Consider the following 21,180-nt stretch of genomic DNA (forward strand, 5'->3'; position numbering starts at 1 on the left):
AGCAGGCATGTCCACATTTGGTGGTCGCTCTTGTCTCCCAGACCGCTGTGCGCCCTGGACTGCTGTGGTGGAGGGGTCCGGAGTTCGGTGGTTTCTGAAAACCATGAAATGCCTACTTATTGCTCCACATTTCTGCTTTCTCATTTTCCTTAAACTCATTCTGCAACGGGGATGTTGTGTGGCCAGCCCTGAAGCAAAAAGATAACCGGTTAAGCAAGTTGCACTTTTTTTGTCCTTTCTTTCTTTCTTTCTTTCTTTTTTCCCAAGAACCACTGCCTCCCACACCAAAGTCTTCATTTCACGAGGTCACGGTTGCTTCACTTATTTCTGCTCTGCCGGAGCCTTAGACGCAGGCCTCTGGGGGGACTTACTCAGATCCATGTTTGTATTTATGGTTTCTGTCAAAGCCAATGTGCTTGCGTGATGGAGTATGATCAAGTGGATTACTAAGAAGCTAGGAGGATTAGGCCTGGAGCCACAAGTGTAAACGCCTCCCCAGGGCTCCCTGATTCGCCCCCCACCCCGGCTCTGGGGTGCTGCTGGGGCTTTCCAGTAGACTCCTGGCTAACAAAGAGTCCCTGAGGGGGTAGTTTCAGTTGGGAGGCTCCTTGGCTCTTCGGAGAGTATCTTGCTCCAGAGGCCAGAATTTAAATTTGAGCTGTTATCCACAGCCCGGAGTGAGGGGCGGGGCCTGGTCCTGCTGTGCTGGAGCGAGGACTTTTGTGTCATGGCACTCCCAAGGGAAACTGAGAGCCTCAGACCACTCAGCAGAGGTGGTGCAGAGAGAGAATGCTGGTCACGCCGTAAGTGTCTGTACTACATGCTTCTTCCTTAACAATCTGCCCTTCGCACGTATGGTGATCTGGCCCACTGGACCCTTTCAAAGGGAGGAAGTATGTCTTCCATTGTCTGGGCAGCACCACACAGGGTCTCTTGGAGCAGAGGGCGCGTTGTGCCCTGAATCATCTACAACAATATGTGAAATAGCAAGCAAATGGGACTTTGGGGCATTTAGTTTTATGTTTTGAGCTTGGTGTCTCTTCTGGTAGTACTTAATAATCGAGTGGCCTTCGGCTGTGAATCCTCCAAGGGTTGGATCCCACAGGACTTCCATCAATCAGGCAGCATTTGAGGGAACTTGGGCTTTGTTTATAAGAAGTCTGGTCCTTGGGAGATGTCCAAGCTGGCATGGCTCGCCACCAAAGGGGGAGGGGGGAGGGGCTCTTTGCGAGAGAACTCTTTAGTTTGCAGTTTTAAAAAAAGAAAGGGGATGGCTTCAGAAATGTTTGTTGAAAAGCTCCGAACCTCGATTTCGATGCTGAGCGAGGGTGCAGTTCTGTTGGCGAGGGCTCCATCTTAGTATTCACAGCAGAGTCGAGCTGGCTTTAGCAGGTTGCTCACGTTCCTGTGGGCAGAGCTTCTGGAGGTGGAATGATGACTTTCTGTTCTTGCTGGGGGTGATATGGGGGTGGGGGGACGTGAGACATGGGGGTGGGGAGTGGAGAGGTGGAAGGGTTGGAAGAGTTAGAGGCAGGGCAGCGATGGAATGCAGGGACTGTTAGGCGATATTCTTCTTCACTGCCCTCCAGAAAAGCTGAGACTGTTCAAAAGGGCCATTAGACCTCCGGGCAGCTTAGTCTTGTCCTGGGCCTCATCACTAGCCAGTGGTATGCTGGTTTTCATGAATGTTCATGTGACATCTATGTCCCAGGCCTTACCTGTCACCGATTAACCAGCCTGCGGCATCCATTGAAAGTTCCCTCAGCCGGCCATGGGGGGCTATTTTTCCTCCTTCCATATCAAGGGTCTGCCCCGTTTGGAAATTAAGAAAGAGAGGCTTCCCCAGTGTCCTCCTTTCGTGAATGCCAGAGGCAGTTGATGCTGGGAGAATGTAGGCCACGGCCCTTAGGGAAGCACTGATGACCTATCTTAGGCCCCAGCTGAGGCGCCACAGGTTCCTCACTTGGTTTGCTGCTTCCACTTGAGGACTGCCACTCTCCTCGGAGGGTTACTTTTGGTTCATTCATTCATCCCTTCATTCATTCATTGGTTCATTCATTCAATTCCTCCAACATGTCTTCCATCCAATGTTCATCCTACTATGTACCAAGCTTTAACCTAGAAGCCATGTTACAATGTGGGGCAAAACCAGACAAGGTCCCTGTTCCCGTGGAGCATACGCTTCTGCTGGGAAAGATAGACAATGAACAGACAAAAAAGAAACACATGAACAAGGAAAATATCCAGGAGTGGCAAGTGCAACGCAGAGAATGAAAGTGGGGTGATGTGACAGAGTGACTGGGAGGCTAGCTCAGACAGGGTGGTCAGGGATAGCACCCATGAGGAGATGACCTTTAACCTGAGATCTGAAGGATGAGTAACCAGACTTTTAAAGATGAGGATGAGGAATATTCTGGTATAAGGGTGAGCTGGTGCAAAGAGTCTACTATGAGCTAGACACGTGGCATACAGAGGGAACCAAAAGAGGAAAGATCCCTGCCCTCCAGAGCTTCTAATGGAGGTGGAGTGATGGAAAATAGATAGGCCATTACGATGCAGTTAGATCAATGCTATGGCACAAAGAGTATGACACGAAGAGAGCTCTGGAGACACAGAGCAAGGGCCCCAGAGGCTGAGTGCAAGGGTCAGAGTAGGCTTCCCAGAGGAAGTGGCATTTAAGCTGTGACATGAAGGATGAGGACAAGTTAGCCAAGTCAACAGGGTGAAGATGAGGTGGGGAGAAGAACATATGTAAAGGGCCAGCACTCGCAGTGCACAAGCATACCTGAGGGACCAAGAAAAGTTCACAGAGTTTGAGGGAGGGGAAGGAGTCATGGGAAGGGACGCTGGAGAGGTAGACACGGGCATGTTATGGATTTGGGATTCGTATTCTGACGACAATGGAAGAACCATTAAACAGTGTTAAGCGGAGGAGAGACACAATCCAATTTATGTTTTGAAAAGACCATTGCTCTGGCTTTAGTGGGGAGAGCGGACTGTAGGTGAGCAAGAGTGGAGGCAGGAAGATGAGTTAGGAGATGGGGCCAGTCATCCCGGTGAGAGAGGATGTTGGCTTGTACGAGGGTGGAGACGAAGATTAGCGGACAGATTCATGAGATATTTAGAAGGTAAGACTGACAGGGCTTGATGAGGGATTTGTACATGGAGGCGAGCAAAGGAGAGAGAGGAGTCAATGACGCCTCCTGGAACTTTAGCCTGAGCAGCTGGATATATGCTGATGCCATTTAAAGATATGGAGAGACAGAGTACAAGATTTGGTGAGGGCATGGAGGCAAGATGAAGAGCTCTGTTCTGAACACTGAGTTTGAAGAGATGTCCAGTAGACAGATGGAAATACTGGAGTCCAGAGCTCAGAAAAGAGTTCTGGTGTAGGAAGAGCTGTCAGTAGTTGGGAGTTGTGGCAGTTGAGGCCTCGGGAGCAGAGAGGCAATGCCAAGGGAAACAGGCAGATACAGAATGAAGGCAGGGAAAAGTAGGGGGCCAGGGAGTGAGCCCTGAAGCCCTAATTGCCACATTTAGAGGTAGAGGAGAGGAGGAGGAGGAGCTAGTGAGATGGGGGAAATCCTGGGGTATCTTCACAGCAGCTGATGGAGGAAAGCGTTTCAGGGAGGAGGGAGCTGTCGATGTGTCTAATGCTGCTGCTGAGCATTGAGGCAGAGACAATAGAATGACTGCTGAATTGGGTACAGAAGGTCACTGGTTTCTTTGACAAGAGCTATTTCAGTAGAGGTGAGGGATTATGGAAGCCTGATCGGAGCCAGTGCAGAAAAGAACGGAATGTGAAAAGGTGGAGATAGGGCCCTGGAGGAAAGGCAACTTCTTGCAGGTTGGAGGGCAGCCCAAGACTGCACTCCTCCTCCACGGCTGTACATTCTTTGCTGGGAAACTAAGATTGAACCCTCAACTGTTCAGGCTGTTCAGGGAGAGTCACTTGGGTGAATTCTGTATTCATTCAACATGTAACTCCCAACACTCTCCTGAAGGAAACAAAGGGGCCACACTTGACGGAAATTGAAGACTCATAACTGGGTCTTCTGCCTTCGCAAAACCCCCTTGACAGAGCCTCTCATCCACAATTCATACAGGCTCAACCTCTGTAAATGTTTTCTGTTCACCCCACTTTCCAGAGGCTTCATAAAAGGTCCTCCTGGATGCTGAGGAGGCAGCACACTCATGATAAAACTCATTCCTTCTTTTCCCACCATTTTCTAACTGTCTATTATTAAATGCACTGTGTGGGCCCTGAGAATAAGGCACTGGAGGAGGCAAATTCATGGAGTTTGCATTCTAGTGGAAGAAATGGACAATAAGGAAGAAAATAACTAAATAAGTATGATGTTTTCAGATAGTGATGAGTGCATTAAAGAAAACGAGATAGAGTAATGAGATGCACAGTGATGGGAAGGAGAGGTCAGAGGAGGTCAGGATGGTCAGAGAAGAGTTCTCTGAAGGGGAGACATTTGAACTCCCCACAGGGCTGCGCTTGTCTCCCTCCTCCCGAGAACAACTATGTCTGCTGGGGCGGCCACCACAACCGCAACTTCTCCCCCTACTGCCGCCATGGCCACTTCAACTTTCACGAGCAAGAGTCTTCTATCCCTAGCTTCTCAGTTCCTTGACCTCCTTTCCTGACCTTGTCTGCCCCTAGCCCCGCCTCAGCTGGTCAGTATTATCACCATCATACCCTAGACCTGGGCATTACCAGTTTTTCTACCAAAACTTGCAATGTCTCATTGCAAGGCTAGATAGGAAACTAGCGTCTCCTATCTGTCCAGCTCACTCCCACTAGTGACCGCAACTATCTTCTGACCCCATGAGACTTCCCTTCCATTGATCCAACTACTTTTTCACATTTCCTCACCCCACTGCTGTCCTCTCTCCCTTCTTACTGAGCTTACATTCCACACTCCGTCACTGTAACCACTCCCTTGCCTATGCTCCCTTGTTGCCCTTCTCATATCTGCATACTTACTTGGCAAAACCTCAAACCTGGAGAAGTTCACCTCTCTCCCTGCTCTGCACCTGCAGCTGCAGTGTGGCTGAAGGAAAATACCAAACCACAATATTCAGTCTCACTTTAAATTCTTGACCACTAACCACAAGTGAGTCCTTGAAGTTGCCTGGCAACCAAACTATTTCCCTAGATATTCACTCTCCAACTCTCTCCTCAAACCTCCAACACCTCTCCCCCCGTTTTCATTCTCAGGAGGTGATCTAATTTCTTATTTTATTGATAAAATAGAAGCAAGCAGAAGACGAAAAGAATTTCTGAAAGCTCCCACAACCAAATCTGTTACAATGGAAGAGGTGTGTGTTTCATATTGAAAGACAACTCTTCCGCTTCTTCACTAGATTCTCAGCCCTTATCACCTACGTAAGGACAGAGCTATAACAATTCTCCCCTCTCTCTTCTAAATTATTAATTTTTCTTACTCTACCAAATCATTCCCTTCACTGAACAAACATGTCTCTTGACCCACTTCCCTCACTGCTAACTGCCCCATTTTTCATTTTTCTCTTTCCTTTTACACTAAAGCTCTTTAAAAGAGTTGCCTATACCCATTGCCTCTGAACTCCCTCGTCCCATTCATACTTTCTCTCTCTCTCATTAAGTTATCATACATATGTGGAAAACATGCAGAAAGGCAGTTAGCAAGAAACGCACAGAGTTCTAGAGGACAGTGGCAATGGAAACTTTACAAAATTAAGACCAAAAGAGTCCTCCTTTAACAGTGGATTGGTTCTAGTGTCCAAGAGGAATATAAAAACGTTAGAATAAAACATCTGATCTTGAGAATTCTCTAGAAATGTAATTCCCTGAAAGCTAAAAGACTTCCTAAGATGTACAATAAGAATTCCAGTTATACCAGCAAAAATTTCTAGACATCATAGGTATGGAAAAGGATAAGGCGATACATCAAGATTCTTCTATTGGATTTTTTTTTTTAAATTTATTTTTTACATCAGTTTTGGGTTCACAGCAAAATTAAGAGGAAGATACAGAGATTTCCCATATACCCACTAGCCCTCCATATGCATAGTCTCTCCCATTTATCAACAACCTCTACCAGAGTGGGGCATTTTCTACCATTGAATCTCCATTGACACCTCACTATCACCCAAAGGCCATAGTTGACTTTAGGGTTCACTCTTGGTGTGGTGCATTCTATGGGTTTGGACAAATGTAAAATGAAATGTGTCCATCCTTATGGTATCTTACAGAGTATTTTCCTGTTTTAAAAATCCTCCGTGCTTCTCCTATTCATCACTCTCTACCCCTAACTCCTGGCAACCACTGTTCCTTTTGCTATCTACACAGTTTTGCTTTTTCCAGAATGTCATATGGTTGGAATCATACAGCAGGCAGCCTTTTCAGATTGTTAAGTGGCTTCTCTCACTTAGTAATATGCATTGAAAGCTCCTCCTTGTCTTTTCATGGCTGGATAGCTCACTTCTTTTTAGCACTGAATAATATTCCATTGTCTGGATTACCACAGTTTATTTATCCATTCACCTACTGAAGGACATCTTGGTCGTTTCCAAACTTTGGCAATTATGAATAAAGATTTACAAACATCCATGTGCAGGTTTTTATATGACATAAATTTTCAGCTCCCTTGGGTAAAATATCAAGGAATGTGATTGCTAGATCATATGGTAAGAGTATGTTTAGTTTTGTAAGAAACCACCAAACTATCTTTCAAGGTGACTGTACCATTTTATCTTTCAACCAGCAGTGAATAAGGGTCCCTGTTGCTCCACATCCTCGTCAGCATTTGGTGTTGTCAGTTTTCCAGATTTTGGCCATTCTAATAAGTGTATAGTTATATCTCTTTGTTGTTTTAATTTTCATTTCCCTGATGACATATGACGTGGAGGATCTTTTCATATGCTTACTGACCATCTGTGTATCTTCTTTGGTGAGGTGTCTGTTAAGGTCTTTGGCCCATTTCTTAATCTGGTTGTTTGTTTTCTTACTGTTGAGCTTTAAGAGTTCTTTATATATTTTGGATAACAGTCCTTTATCAGATGTGTCTTTTGCAAATATTTTCTCCCAGTCTGTGGCTTGTCTTCTCATTCTTTTGACATTTGACTTTTGCAGAGCAGAAGTTTTTAATTTTAATAAACTCCAGCTTATTCATTATTGTTTTCGTGGATCGTGACTTTGATGTTGTGTCTAAAAAGTCATAGCCGTACCCAAGGTCATCTAGGTTTTCTCCTGCATTATCTTCTAGGAGTTTTATAGTTAGAACTTTTTTATGTAAGTCTGTGATTCATTTTGAGTTAATTTTTGTGAAAGGTGTAAAGTCTGTGTCTAGATTCATGTTTCTGCTTATTGATGTCCAATTTTTCCAGCACCATTTGTTGAAAAGACTATATCTGCTCCATTATATTGCCTTCGCTCCTTTGTCAAAGATCAGTTGATTATATTTAGGTGGGTCTCCTTCTAGGCTTCCTATTCTGTTCCCTTAATCCATTTGTCTATTCTTTTTCCAATACCACACTGTCTTGAGTACTGTAGCTTTATAGTGAGTCTTAAAGTAGGGTTGTGTCAGTCCTCCAACTTTGTTCTCCTTCCATATTGTCTTGGCTATTCTGCGTCTTTCACCTGTCCATTCAAACTTTAGAATCAGTTTATATCCACAAAAATAACATGCTGAGATTTTGATTGGGATTGTATTGAATCTATAGGTCAAGTTGGGAAGAACTGACATCTTGACAACATTGCATCTTCTTATCCATGAACATGCAACACCGCTCCATTCAATTAGTTCTGGATTTTGTTGCCTCCATCTCTTTTTTGTTCTTTAATTTGTTTTTGTTTTTTTTTTTTGAAAAAAAACTGGTTGTTTACCCTGTAGAATCCTCCACATTCTCTAGTTTACTGACTGCATCCCTGTAGTTTCATTTAACATGCTCCTCTGTCTCCTGTATTTTCTATACATTGGTAGTTGAATCTAAAGACTTAACAAGATTTGGTTTGAATTTTTTTTAGCAAGACCACTTCATTGATGGTGGTGTGTGTTTCCATTAGGAGGTACAGAAATGTGATAATGTCTCTTTGTATGATGTTAGCAGCTATTGCAAATATTGCTAATCTAATGCATACTTTTCCTTGAGGATTTCAAAGTGGTGATATTAGAATTCTATCATAGCACCTTCACCTATTAGCTGGAAATACTTCTATAAAGAGAAATGTCCTCTTATCTACTATATGGTTTTATAGTGATATCATTTCTATAGAAAGGCAGGAGGAGTGCTTCATTCCTTCCCCCTATTTACCAGTTTTCAGAATAATGAATTGGCTCCCTAGCATCCTCCAACAGTGACCAATGGGTTTTTCCCCACATCTCACTCCGGTCAAGCTTTCGCCTCCAGCATTCCACCTAAATGGCTCTTGTCAAGGTTATCAGTGATCTTCATGATGTAAATCCAATGATATAGCCTCAACCTAGGTTAAGTCTCAGCAGCATTTGACACACTTCAATTGAAACATTTTTTTCTCTCTTGCCTTCCAGGACTATCTGCTTTCCTGGTTTTCTTCCCACCTCACTCAGTCTCCCTTGTTGGTTCTTCCTCTTCTCTCTGACTTCTTTTTTCAATTGAGATATAATTCACATACCACAAAATTTATCCTTTTATAGTGTACAATGAAGTGGTATATTCACAGAGTTGGCAATCTTCACAATGATCTAATCCCAGAACATTTTCATCGCCTCAAAAAGTAACCCCTTATCCATTAACAGTCACTGTCCATCCCCACCCCCAGCCTCTAACAACCCTGAATCTAATCTACTTTCTGTCTCCATGGATTAGCCTGTTCTTCTCCTGACTTCATAACATTGGAGCGCTCCAGGGCTTGGTTCCTCTTCCTCTTTATCTGTCCTTACTCCTTGGTGATCTCATACAGTTCCATGGCTTTAAATACAGTTCGTAAACTGATAACACCAGCATGGACCTCTCCCCTGAATTCTAGACTTGGATATCCAACTTCCTACTTAATCTATCCACAATGATGTCTAATAGACATCTCAAACTTAACATGGTCAAAGCAAGCTGCCGATCTCCTGGAATCTGCTCCGCCTGTATAGTCTCACATTATGACAATCCCATCCTTCCAGTTGCTCAGGCACCAAAGCTTTGCAGTCATCTTTGACTCCTCTCCTTCATTCACAGCCCACATTTACCAAGTCAGGAAATCCTGTTCACTCTAAATTCCAAATATATCCAGAATCTGGCCATGTCTCACAATCTCCACTGCTGTTACTCTTGTCCAAGCCACCGTCATCTCTCATCTGGTTGTTTCAATAATCTCCCCGCTACTATCCTTGTGCCTTCTATGGTTTTCATCCAAGAAAAGGATGATTCTTTAAATATTTAAGTCGGATAATGATGATGGCATTATATAATAATACCTATTACATGTATAGCACCTGCTACACACCAGGCGCTACAAGGCCTTACATGATCTGGCCCTGATTTCTTCTCTGACCTCATTTCTTACTACTCACCTTGTCATTCATACCACTCTACACTGGCCTCCCTGCTGTTCTGAACACCCCACACATGCTTCTGTCTCAGGGCTTTTGCATTGCTATTCCCTCTGCCGGAAACATACTTCTGCCAGATATCCTCATGGCTCGTGGCTCGCGGCTCACTCATTCACTTCCTTCAGGTCTTTGCTTACATGCTATCATCTTAGGTGACCACCCCATCAGAGCCTGCAGCCCCACGCTCGGTCCCAGCACTCCCTATTCACCTTCCCTGCAGCATTTTTCTCCATAGCAATTATCGCCTTCTGACAAACTACACGTTTTACTTATTTATTTTGTTTACTGTTTCTTTCCCTTCAGTAGATTTAAGATCTATCAGTGAAGGGATTTGGGTTTCTTTATTCACTGCTGTATTCCCAGCACTTAGAACAGTGCTTTGCTAATAGGTGCTCAATAAATATTTGTTAAATGAGTAATAATACCAGGTACCGATTAACAGACACAAATGGTGCGGCTAGACTCCTTACATTCATGATATCACCTAGTTTTCAAAAAAATTCTCGGAGGTTGTATGATATCCATATTTTGCAGATGAGGAAACTGATGAGTTAAGTGAATTGCTCAAAGTCACACGTCTGGTAGGTGCTGGAACTCCAAATCCAGCTTCCATGGGGTCACATTGTGGCTTCTCTTGCCTCCTCTCAAGGTGCCTTGTCTCAAAAGAATATCATTCTATGGGTATCTCTGGCCTCTCAATACAAACACGTAAGTGGGACCCAGATAATGACGTTTACATTTTAGAAGTTGTCCCAAAGTAGGCTGTGCTTTGCGGGTTTATTTTTCTTTCAAGGTTTTGCATCTTTGGAGCTACAGCCACAAAGAAGAAACTTGGTTCTGTTCAGACTCCAGAGATGATGGAACTGACATACGCATCAATGGGAAAGAACAATGTGATGGAAGCCGGAGACGAATTATTTTCTGGAGTGAGAATTGTGTACAGCAGAGGCAATTTATCATGTCACATCATCACTGAAATTATCTTCCTACTTCCTGCCAGCCCATCAGAAGCCGTGCTTCAGTGGCTTCCTTAGTGTTATTTAAGCAAATGAAATATGCTTGCTTCTAGCTTTATTTGTTTACGTAATTTTTGTACTGCCTCAGTAAGAGAATGTGTATTAATAACCTTGTATACTTTATAGATAGTCATAGATATTTATGACAATATTTTTGCAGCCGTATGATAAAATAAGCATTGCATTCCAGACAGGGTCAGATCGACCAACACTTGCTGGCATAATCCTTTATATTTGATGCCAACTCTACTAAATTAAATACAGTTAAAGCGAAATCACTTTATCATGAGCATAAAGATCTGGTGGGTTTTCCACGTAGCTGGAGGGGCAAAGGGAGTGTGGTTGAAGAGGATTTTCTTTAAAGGGTCATAACAAGATGTTTTCCATGCCGCTTGACAGAGGCAAGATTTTGAAATGGGTAGCTGCATAAATGAACTGGAGAGTCTAGACAGCATTTGAAACTGATGTCTTCTGAAAAGATAACGTTGAGGGTTAACATTGGCTCCATTTTACAGAGGTGCCTCAGGGAACATGTAACAAGCTTACCTTCTATTTCTGGTCCATTTCTAGTTTAAAATATTTGATGCTTTACCTTTACAGGCATCCCCACTGACAACTTTTAAGAGCTTGCAAAGGGATAGTAATGTTTGAACATAGATATTAGCACATTTCCTTTCCCATTGTCTTTGAGCTTCCACCTTCCTTCCCTTCAGTGCCGTTCTTTGCTTCTTCACCTCCGGAAAGAGGCACTATGCAGCAGGAGTCCTCTGAGCGCTATCCAGCCTGTGGTCATTGAGCGACTGCTTAAACTCTTCCGTGCCGACCATCTCTCCTTCTTTGTCAGGGCCCTGGGTATTAGGAGGGTCCTTCCTGATACAGAAGCCAAGACAGCTTCACCATCACACCCACCTGCTGGTAGCTCTGCCCTCGGGAGTGAACAGATACACCCTCTTCCCTATGCCAGCCCTTCCAATATTCAAAATAAAAAAACCTTCTGTGTCCGTCCTTAGTTGTTTGTCTCAAGCTCCTCCACAGATGGCAGGGTTGCTTCTCTATCCTCACTCTTGGCCTCTGAATCCTCCTAAATTTACCAACAACTTTCAAAGAGTTTTGCATCTGGTCTCTAAATCTAAGTTCAGTTATAAAGAAAACAACTAATTTCACTTTTACTCAACATTAAAGACTATTGTCTAAGTTAGAAAGCTAGTTCCAAGGCTTTATTTTCCTAGTTAAGAGTTCTTTCTACAACTCCATTCTGTCCTCCATGACAGAATTAAGATCCAAAGAGATTTGGAAACGATAGGCTGGAATCAACAAGAGGAAATACTTTGCATCTGCTAAAGCAGCTTAAATTACATGCGCTTTTCAAATTGCCGTGTCATGTGGCTGACTCATATAGAACTTGTGGTCAACTGAAGCCCCCATGTCTTTCTCCATGCTGCCAAATCAAGTCTTCCTCATGCTCCACTTTGAGATTGTTAGACATTAAAGATCACCTTGTTGGTCCCAAATCATTCTTCTAGCCTGCCTGGATCTTTTTATTAAACATTTTTTTTACTAAGGTATAACTTAAGTGCATATGTCTTAAATGTACACCTTGATCTTCACGCACAAACACACACATCCCTGTAACCACTACTCAGATTAAGAAATAGAACGTTACCAGCACCCAGAAGTCTCCCTTGGGCCTCTTTCCAGTCAATAACTCCCACCCCAAAGTAACTACCATCCTGATTTCTGATGCTGCAGATTAGTTTTGCCTGTTTTTAATTTCATATAGATGAAATAATATAGGATCTATTTGTTTGTGAATGACTCTTTTTGCTCATCATGATGTCTTTGAGATTCATTCTTACTGTTTTGCTCATCCATTATGTCTATGCGATTCATCTATCCTGTTGCATGTAGCAGTAGATTATTCTTTTGCATTGCTAAGTAGTAGTCCATTGAATGGACGTACCATAATTTTTTTATCCATTCTCCTGTTGAAGGAAATTTCGGTTGTTTCCAATTTCAGGCTAATATAAATAATGATGTTATGAACATTCTTGTCTATGACTTGGTGGATACATGGATTTATATTAGGTCTAAACCCAGAAGGATATTTGCTGAGTCATAGAGTATATGTGTGTTTAGCTTTAGTATACACTGTCAAACATTTTTAAAAGGTGATTGTGGCAATTTACGCTCTGTGATGGTCAGTTTTATGTGTCCTTGGCTAGACTACAGTCCCCAGCTAGTCAATCAAACACTAGTCTCCATGTTGCTATGAAAATATTTCCTAGATATGATGAAAGTCCATAATTAGTTGATTTGAAGTGAAGGGACATTATCCTAGATAATCTGGGTAGGCCCGATTCAATCAAGTGAAATGCCTTAAGAGAAGAGCTGAGGTTTCCCTGAAGAAGAAGAAATGCTGCCTGTGGACAGCAGCTTCAGCTCATGATGGAGATTTCCAGACTGTACTTTCTGTTGGTCCATCCTATGGATTTCAGACTTGTCTAACCAACCCCCACGATCTCATAAGCTAATTTCTTGCAACAAATCTCAATATATATTTCATACTGGTTCTGTTTCTCTGATTGAACCCTGACTGATACATATTTTGCACCAGGAGAGTGCTGCTATAACAAATACATAAATATGTGGAAGTGACTTTGGAATTGGGTAATGGGTGGAGGCTAGAAGAATTTTGAAAAGCATAATAGAAAAATCCTACATTGGCTTGGATAAACTGTTGATAGAAATATGGATGTTAATGATTCTGCCAGGGAGGGCTCAGGAGGAAGTCAGGAGCATGGTAGAGAAAGCCATCCTTTCTTATCTTAGAAAATTCATATGTCATCATAAAGAGAATGTTGGTAGGCTCCTTTATCGTTTTCATTTTTCAAATGCAGATAAATCAAAATGTAATTCTAAAAAATGTTCGAGTGATCCACAGGAAGGGAGGAAAAAAGAAACAGAGAGGACAAAGAGAAAACAAATAATAAAATGGGAGCCTTACATCCTGACATATCAATAATCATATTAAATGTAAATGGCCTAAACATATCAATTAAAAGAAGGAGACTAGAAGAGTGAATTAAAAAGCATAACCCAACTACATGCTCTCTACAAGAAACTGACTTCAAACACAACATAAGTAGATAGAAAGTAAAAGGATAGGAAAAGGTACATTGTGCACTCGTTAATTTTTAAAAAGTAGGAGTGACTGTATTAATATCACATAGAATAGACTTCAGACCAAAACCAAAAACTTGCCAGGTAGAAGAGGGAAATTACATAATGATAAAAGGATCAATCCACCAAGAAGACACAGTGTTTCTAAATGTGTATTCATCAAATAACATAGCTTCAAAATAAATGAGGAAAAAACTGATAGAGCTGAAAGAAGAAATAGAAAATTCACAACTATAGTTAGGGACTTCAACACCCTACTCTCAGCAATTGACAGAACAATCAGAAAGTCAGTAAGCAGATAGAACTCAACAACATCATTAACCAACAGTATTTAATTGACATTTTAGAACACGTCACACAATAACAGTTGATACACATTCTTTTCAAGTGCCAATTCACTAAGATAGGGTCTATCTCTGGCCATAAAACAAACCTCAACAAATTTAAAAGAATTCAAATCACACAGAGCACGTTCTCTAGCCACAATGGAATAAAACTAGAAACTAACACAAAGATAAGAGAAAAATCTCCAAACACCTGGAAACTAAGCAACACACTTTGAAATAATCCATGGCTCAAAGAAGGGGGCTCAAGGGAAATCAATACATTGAACAAAATGACAATGAAAGTCCAACACATCAAAATTTGTGGGGCACAACTACAGCAGAGCTGAAGGGAAATTTATAGCATGAAATCATACGTTAGAAAAGAGAAAATGGGGGCTGGCCTGGTGGTACAGAGGTTAAGTGCACATGTTCTGCTTCGGGGGCCCGGGGTTCGCCTGTTCGGATCCTGGGTGCAGACATGGCACTGCTTGGCTAAAGCCATGCTGTGGTAGCCGTCCCACATAAAAAGCAGAGGCTCAGCAGTTAAGTTCGCACATCCCGCTTCAGCAGCCCAGGGTTCACCGGTTCCGATCCTGGGTATGGACATGGCACCACTTGGCATGCCATGCTGTGGTAGGCGTCCCACCTATAAAGTAGAGGAAGATGGGCATGGATGTTAGCTCAGGGCCAGTCTTCCTCAGCAAAAAGAGGAGGATTGGCAGCAGTTAGCTCAGGGCTAATCTTCCTCAAAAAAAAATAAATAAATAAAGTAAAAAAAGAAAAGAGAAAATGTCTCAAATTGATAGTATAAGTGCCCATTCAAATTGAAATGGAAAGGCAAGAACTTAAAATAGCTTAAAAGAATTTTGAAAAAGAAGAATGAAATGAGAGAGATCACTCGGCCCAATGTAAGCCTTACTATGGTTATCAAGACAGTGTGGTATTGGTGGAGGGATAGACACACAGACTGGTATTTAGCTGGAATAGGGCAGATATTGTCAAAAAGAGTTTCTGTTCTGTTAGGCTATCCTTTTTGTGGTCCTTTGAGTAGCGAGAGCAGACCCTCCTTGGAGCTTTTTTTGTTCTGTGCCTGTTGGTGGTTCCGTGTTGCAGCCTTCTGTCTTGTCTGGGGTTTTTTAGTCGTAAGAGGAACTCTTCCATCTCGATTGAACAAGGAAGTCAGATTTCTCTCTGGGTCTTTTTGAACCCAATTCTGTCACGCAAGTTATTTAACCATCCCTTCCAAGCTGTATGCCACTGCCAAATTCAATTAATCTGCCCTCTAGTTTTTATTCCAGTTATTGACAGGAGATATTGAGCAGAAGAAGGGGATAAGGAGTCTGCTCCATGTTTCCTTTCACTTGTTGTGCTTTATTCCCAGTCTATCTCTGGCCTCTTACAGTTTCCTGGCTGACACCTCCGATTCTACACATTGGTTCCAGTTTGTCTATTCCATGATTATTTCATTTCTATGAATTTATTCCTGGCCCGCCACAAAATAGGCCTGCTAAGCAACCCCCATTTGCAGGTAAAATATACGAAAGAGCTCTTGTTTACATAAAAATAATCTGGCGATGATGGCTATATATATTAACATAAGGGAGCACTATTTGACCCAGGGGATCTTTTTCTTCCTCCTCACTCTTCTTTTCTCTGAACTCAAGTCAGATATGGAGCACAGAAGCCATTCAGACTGCCAAGGAATGCTCACAATGGGATGTATCTTCATTTATTATCAGAGATTTTTTTCAGAATCTGTCATTGATGATGAATTACTATATGCCAGACGCTTTGCTAAGAATTTTGTGTATACCCTCTCTAATCCTCACAGTAGTGCTATGAAGTAGAAAGTATTACTTAACCATTTTTCAAACAATGAAACTAAGGCACAGAAGGGATAAAACTTTCCCAAAGTCACACAGTCAGGATTTGAACCCAGGTCTCTATAACTAGAGATCCCAAACTCTTAGCCGTGATGTTCTATTGCCTTCCTTAATGACTTTGCAATGAAGGGATGTGATCCTTGACTTGGCATAACCAACCGACATAGCTGACTATATTAATTCGAACTAAGCCATTGCCTCCCACTGCTGCCTTAGCACAAATTCCTTTTTCTGGTTAGGCCAAACATGGAGCGGGGCCATAGGGTACAGGGAGGTTTGGGGAATTTTGATTAGGAGGAGCAAAGGAATATGGCACCACAGGGATAGTAAAAGCCTGGATTATGAGCCACGGTCCTGGGGTGGTAGGCCGACCAGGGCACTGAAGGAGCAAGTGCAGCCTGGGGCTAAGCATGGGAAGAGGACTGGGCAGAGAGTGAGCAGACCTCAGTTTTAATCTCAGCTGTCAGTAACAAGCTGTGTGACTGGGTGAATAACTTACCTCTCTGAATCTCAACTTTGTCATCTGTCATTGACATGGTTTGAGTATCAAAGGGTACACACAAGTGTCCTGTGGGCTGAAGAAGGCCAGCAGACATGTTTTGTTTAGATAGCTCACTGTTATAAAAAATGTTGATTTTAAACACTTTTAGGCAAGGTATATGCTTTCCAGATCAACAAGGCTCCATCACGCTCTCTGTTTCACCCCGAGGCAGTTGCACTCTTAGTTCACCCGCCAGCTCCTAAAGGCATATTGGATTTTGACTACTGGCCTGGCCCCTCCATTCAGCCTCCTGAAGAGATGTCCAACCCCAAACTTCTATGCATATTATGTTCATTGCAAAGTAAACTAAGTCTGCCCTCGCAGACCCAGCCTGGTGAAGAAGGAGTCCTGGCCAAGAATCAGAAGGGTTTTAGGCCCACATCTGACACACAACTGGGTGATCTCAGGCAAGTCAGCTAACTTCTCTGATTTTGGTTGCTCATCGGTGAGATAACATGCTCTGCCATGCTCACGGAGTCATTGTGGAAACCAAATAGTATAAATAATATGAAAAAAACTGAAAGCTAAGAGATTCCTCAGATGTGAGGGATTAGCAATTAGTTACTACTGCTCTTCTGCCAATAGACAACAGCATAGAAGTGCCTATTGATTATGGTAGGCATCTTCCTGTTGGGCTGCAGAGTCCATTCTGATGGGTTGGTACCTGCACCAGGTCAGTTGTTAAATATTTTGAGTATCACCGCAGTGGTTGTCTGGAATGAGAGACAAATACCCAGTTGTCTAAATGCAAACCTATTGGATATACTTTATAATACTTCAGTGCAAGAATTTATACACACCTGGGACCGGCCCAGTGGCACAGCGGTTGGGTGCTCACGTTCTGCTTCGGCGGCCCGGGGTTTACCGGTTCGGATCCCAGGTGCGGATGGCACCACTTGGCACGCCATGCTGTGGTAGGCGTCCCACATATAAAGTAGAGGAAGATGGGCATGGATGTTAGCTCAAGGCCAGCCTTCCTCAGCAAAAGGAGGAGGATTGGCAGCAGTTAGCTCAGGGCTAATCTTCCTCAAAAAAAAAAAGAATTTATACACACCTAATTTGACTTTGTTTCTATTCCTCCTTTGTAGGCTCTGAGGTGTTTGAGAAAGACTAGGATTCATGAGAAGTGTGGAACCCAAGTGCGGTTGAGATGGTCATGGGAGGACTATGAATCTCTTAATGTCACGTCACCAACTGTAGTGGGTTGAATGGTGAGCCCCCAAAAGACACGTCTACCTTCTAGCTTTTAGAACCTGTGAGTGTGACCTTATTTGGAAAAAGGGTCTTTGGAGATGTAGTTAAATTAGGAGTCCCAAGATAAGGTCATCCTGGATTATCCAGGTGGGCTTTAAATCTACTAACAAGTATCCTTATATAAGGCAGATGAGAAGACAGATACAAGGAGGAGAGGAGAAAGCTGTGTGAAGACAGAGGCAGAGACTGGAGTGACGCAGCCACAAGTCAGGGAACACCTGAAGCCACCAGAAGCTGGAAGAGGCAAGGAAAGATTCTCCCCTAGAGGCTTTGGCCCCGCCTGACACCTTGATATTGGACTTGTGGCCTGGAGAACAGAATAAATTTAGGTTGTCTTAAGCCACCAAGTTTGAGGTCATTCGTTACAGCAGCCATCAGAAAGTAACCCACCACTATCTCTTCTCATTGAGAAGATACGTTCACTAGAGTCCATGCCCTGCTTAGAACACCATGACATTACACTCTTGATATTTGTTGTACTTTTAAGTTTTAAACTGTATGCCATGTCTCTTTTTTTTTTTTTCTTACCGTTCAAGCTATGAAAATGTTTCATTTCACCCCACGAAAAAGGCTTTGGCATTATTCAATACTGTGTTTTCAACTACAGGGATGCATCATGAAATGTAGCAGAAATGGCACAGGCGTTGCAGTCAGACAGACCCTGGTTCCCGTCCCTCCTGTTCAACCAGCTGACTGCCTTTGGCAAATCTCTTAGCCTCAGTAGCTTCATGTGTACAATTGGGTTAACACCACCTTCCTTGCAGGGTTATTGTGAGCATTAGAGATAATGAGCCCATGGGAGGGGTGCAATAAACAACAGCTCTTGACACTCGGGAAAGGTTATTCGTGTTGGATGTTGAACATACGCGAAGCTCCCTGTCTTCCTGAGTCCATGATCTTCTTATTTTTGTAGGTGGTGGTCCTGCTCCAAAGCTCAGCAATGCCTCTCACCACTCTCCTTACTCATGCTGTTGCAGCCACTCTGGCTTCTGTGCTGTTCCTCAAAAATGTCCAGCACGCTCCATTCTCATGGCCTTCGCACTTGCTGTTCCCTCTGTCTAGAACACTCCCAAATATCCGCATGACTTACTCCCTTACTTCATTCAGGTCTCTGCCCAAATGTACCGTCTTATCCAGGAGGCCTTTCCTCACCACCCAAACAGCACACCTCCCCATTCCTTTCCATCACCTTGACCTGCTTTATTTTTATTTAAAGGTGTTGTCACCACCCGACATACGTGTTTGTGTATTATATATCTTCCTCTATTAGAATGTAAGCTCAAGGAAGGAGGCGCAAAGATTTGTCTGTTTTGGACCTGCTGTATCCCCGGTGCCTAGAACAGTATGTGCTCAATAAAATTTGTTGAATGAATGAATGAGTACATAGTCTAGCTGAGTAGAGAAGTAAACATTTAATTACAATGCAGTGTAACGAGCGCTATGATGTGTTTGTATGGGGTGATATGGGGGCCCCTAGTCTGGCTGGGGAGTGGAGTGGGGGTAAAAATTATTAATGGAAGCTTCTTGGAGAAAGTAACATCTCAACTGAATCCTGCAGAATAAATAAGAGTTTCCAGATCTAGAAGGTGGGGAAAGGACGTTCCAGGGAGATAAAACAGTGTTGCACAGTCCTACAGACCAGAGATTTCAGAAATTTCAGATAGTTCAGTGTGACAGAAAGGAAGAAATGAGGGAGAGAAGGAAGGAAGTATGGAGGGAGGGAGGGAAAGAGGGAGCAGGAGAGGAAAGGAAGAAGGGGGGAAGAAAGAAATAAAGGATGGAAAGAAGTCTATGCTTTCAAGGAGCCCACAATTTAGTACCAGGGAATAATCTTGTAAACAATGAAAATGCAGTTGATAAGATCGGTGGTAGAGATATTTTCAGGGTACTGTAGGAACACATAGGAAGAAGTCTTCTCTCTGTGAAAGAGGCAGGAGCTGTGGCAGGAAAAAAAAAAACTTACCAAAGAGTTGTTCACCAGGCAGACAGAGGGCAGTTGGCCCAACTGAAGAAGTACGAAAAAGACTTGCAGAGACATTGAGCTGTGAAAGAGCGCAGCAGTGGGCTGATTGGAGGGCAAGGTGTGTATAGAGGAGAGTGCTGTTTGGAGGCTCATAGGCACGGAGACCTTTGGTGCCTCACTAGGGGATCTGGATTGTATTTAACATTGGGAGCCACTGGGGGAATTTAAGAGGAGAGAGGTGAGGAGAATGTTACAGGTCCAGGATTAGCATCCAAACCAATCATTGCTATCTTCTCTATGAAGAATCAGTTGAAAATAAGACCAAACCTGGAGACAGGAGATCAGTTAGAAAGGTGCTGTAAATATCCAGTTAAGACATGTTATGGCAGCCCAGACCCTGGCTACTCAAAGTGTGGTCCAAGACCAACAGTCCACGCATCACCCGGGAGCTTGTCACACGTTCAGAATCCCAGGCTCCACTACACACCTGCTGAATCGAAATCTGCATTACAACAAGATGCCCAGGTGATTGGTGTCCGTATTAAAATCGGAGAAGCATTGGCCAAGACTAAATGGGTATGGAAAGGAGGGTATAGATATGAGAGAATATTAAGGTGAAACTGATGGGATTTAGCATCAAATATAGTGATCCTTTTCAAATTAACTTTTTTCTCCATCTGCTGACATCTCCATTTTTTTGTCAACTAGAACTCCAACTGACCGTGCACTGTCCTGGACTGGGTTCACACCACAGCTGAAGAGCTGGCTGGCTCTTCGAGTTTGGAGCTTTCTGTAGACAGAAAGTTGGGTTCTTTACAGGAGTCCCAGCAGATGGCCCCTTATGCAGCTCAAAATCAATAAAATGTAAAATAGAACAGTGTAGGATAATTCCGCATTTTTTTTTTGTTTTTGCCAAAGCAGATTTCGACTCCAGCTGTTTCAATAATTTCTTTAAGTCTCTTCAAAGACAACAGTTGACTTTTATTTAAAAGCACTGGAGGGGAGGGATGAATTGAATTACCTTGAGAAGTTTTGAAAAGTAAAATGTGATTTCTTTATTCTAGTTGCAAAGGAAAAGATATCCTTGCTTTCATGGTGGACACATACCTTAAAATCAGGAGTTCATGGGTTTCTATAACTGTTGTTTAAAATATGGAGAATGGTGAGTGGGTTGATCTGAAGCATCATTAATTATGGAGGCTCCAGAGAAGAAGAATCCTTCTCCATGAATAATAATTCCCATATGCCATTTTTAGAAGGAGACTGACTTCACCCATGAGTCAATGTGTTTATTGCTGTTAGATTAGGATGACAGTTACTTCAGCTGCTGACCTCTTGTTTCTCTGCCCTTCGAAAACTCCAAGGAAGCTGTCAATGAACAAAAAAGAGTACCTGCCATTACACCACAGCAGCCATGGTGGAAAAGCGTGGGACTCCTTACTGAG

The 21,180-nt window shown here is 42.9% G+C and overlaps 1 long non-coding RNA gene across 3 annotated transcripts in view; it reads left to right on the plus strand.

Annotated features, from left to right (window-relative positions):
- The first annotated feature begins 668 nt into the window (after positions 1-668).
- Positions 669-21,180, plus strand: part of LOC139081009 (uncharacterized) — a 34,663-nt gene continuing 14,151 nt past the window's right edge. The window contains exons 1-3 of one of the 3 annotated variants that reach the window (XR_011535939.1): positions 729-803; positions 17,607-17,729; positions 17,898-19,140. This is a non-coding gene — a long non-coding RNA (uncharacterized lncRNA). Of the gene's footprint in view, positions 804-17,606; positions 17,730-17,897; positions 19,141-21,099; position 21,180 lie in introns of those variants that run through there. The other 2 variants (XR_011535940.1, XR_011535938.1) reach the window with 2 other exon arrangements.

The sequence above is a fragment of the Equus przewalskii genome, chromosome X (genome assembly GCF_037783145.1).
Source record: "Equus przewalskii isolate Varuska chromosome X, EquPr2, whole genome shotgun sequence".
Classification (NCBI taxonomy): Eukaryota; Metazoa; Chordata; class Mammalia; order Perissodactyla; family Equidae; genus Equus; species Equus przewalskii.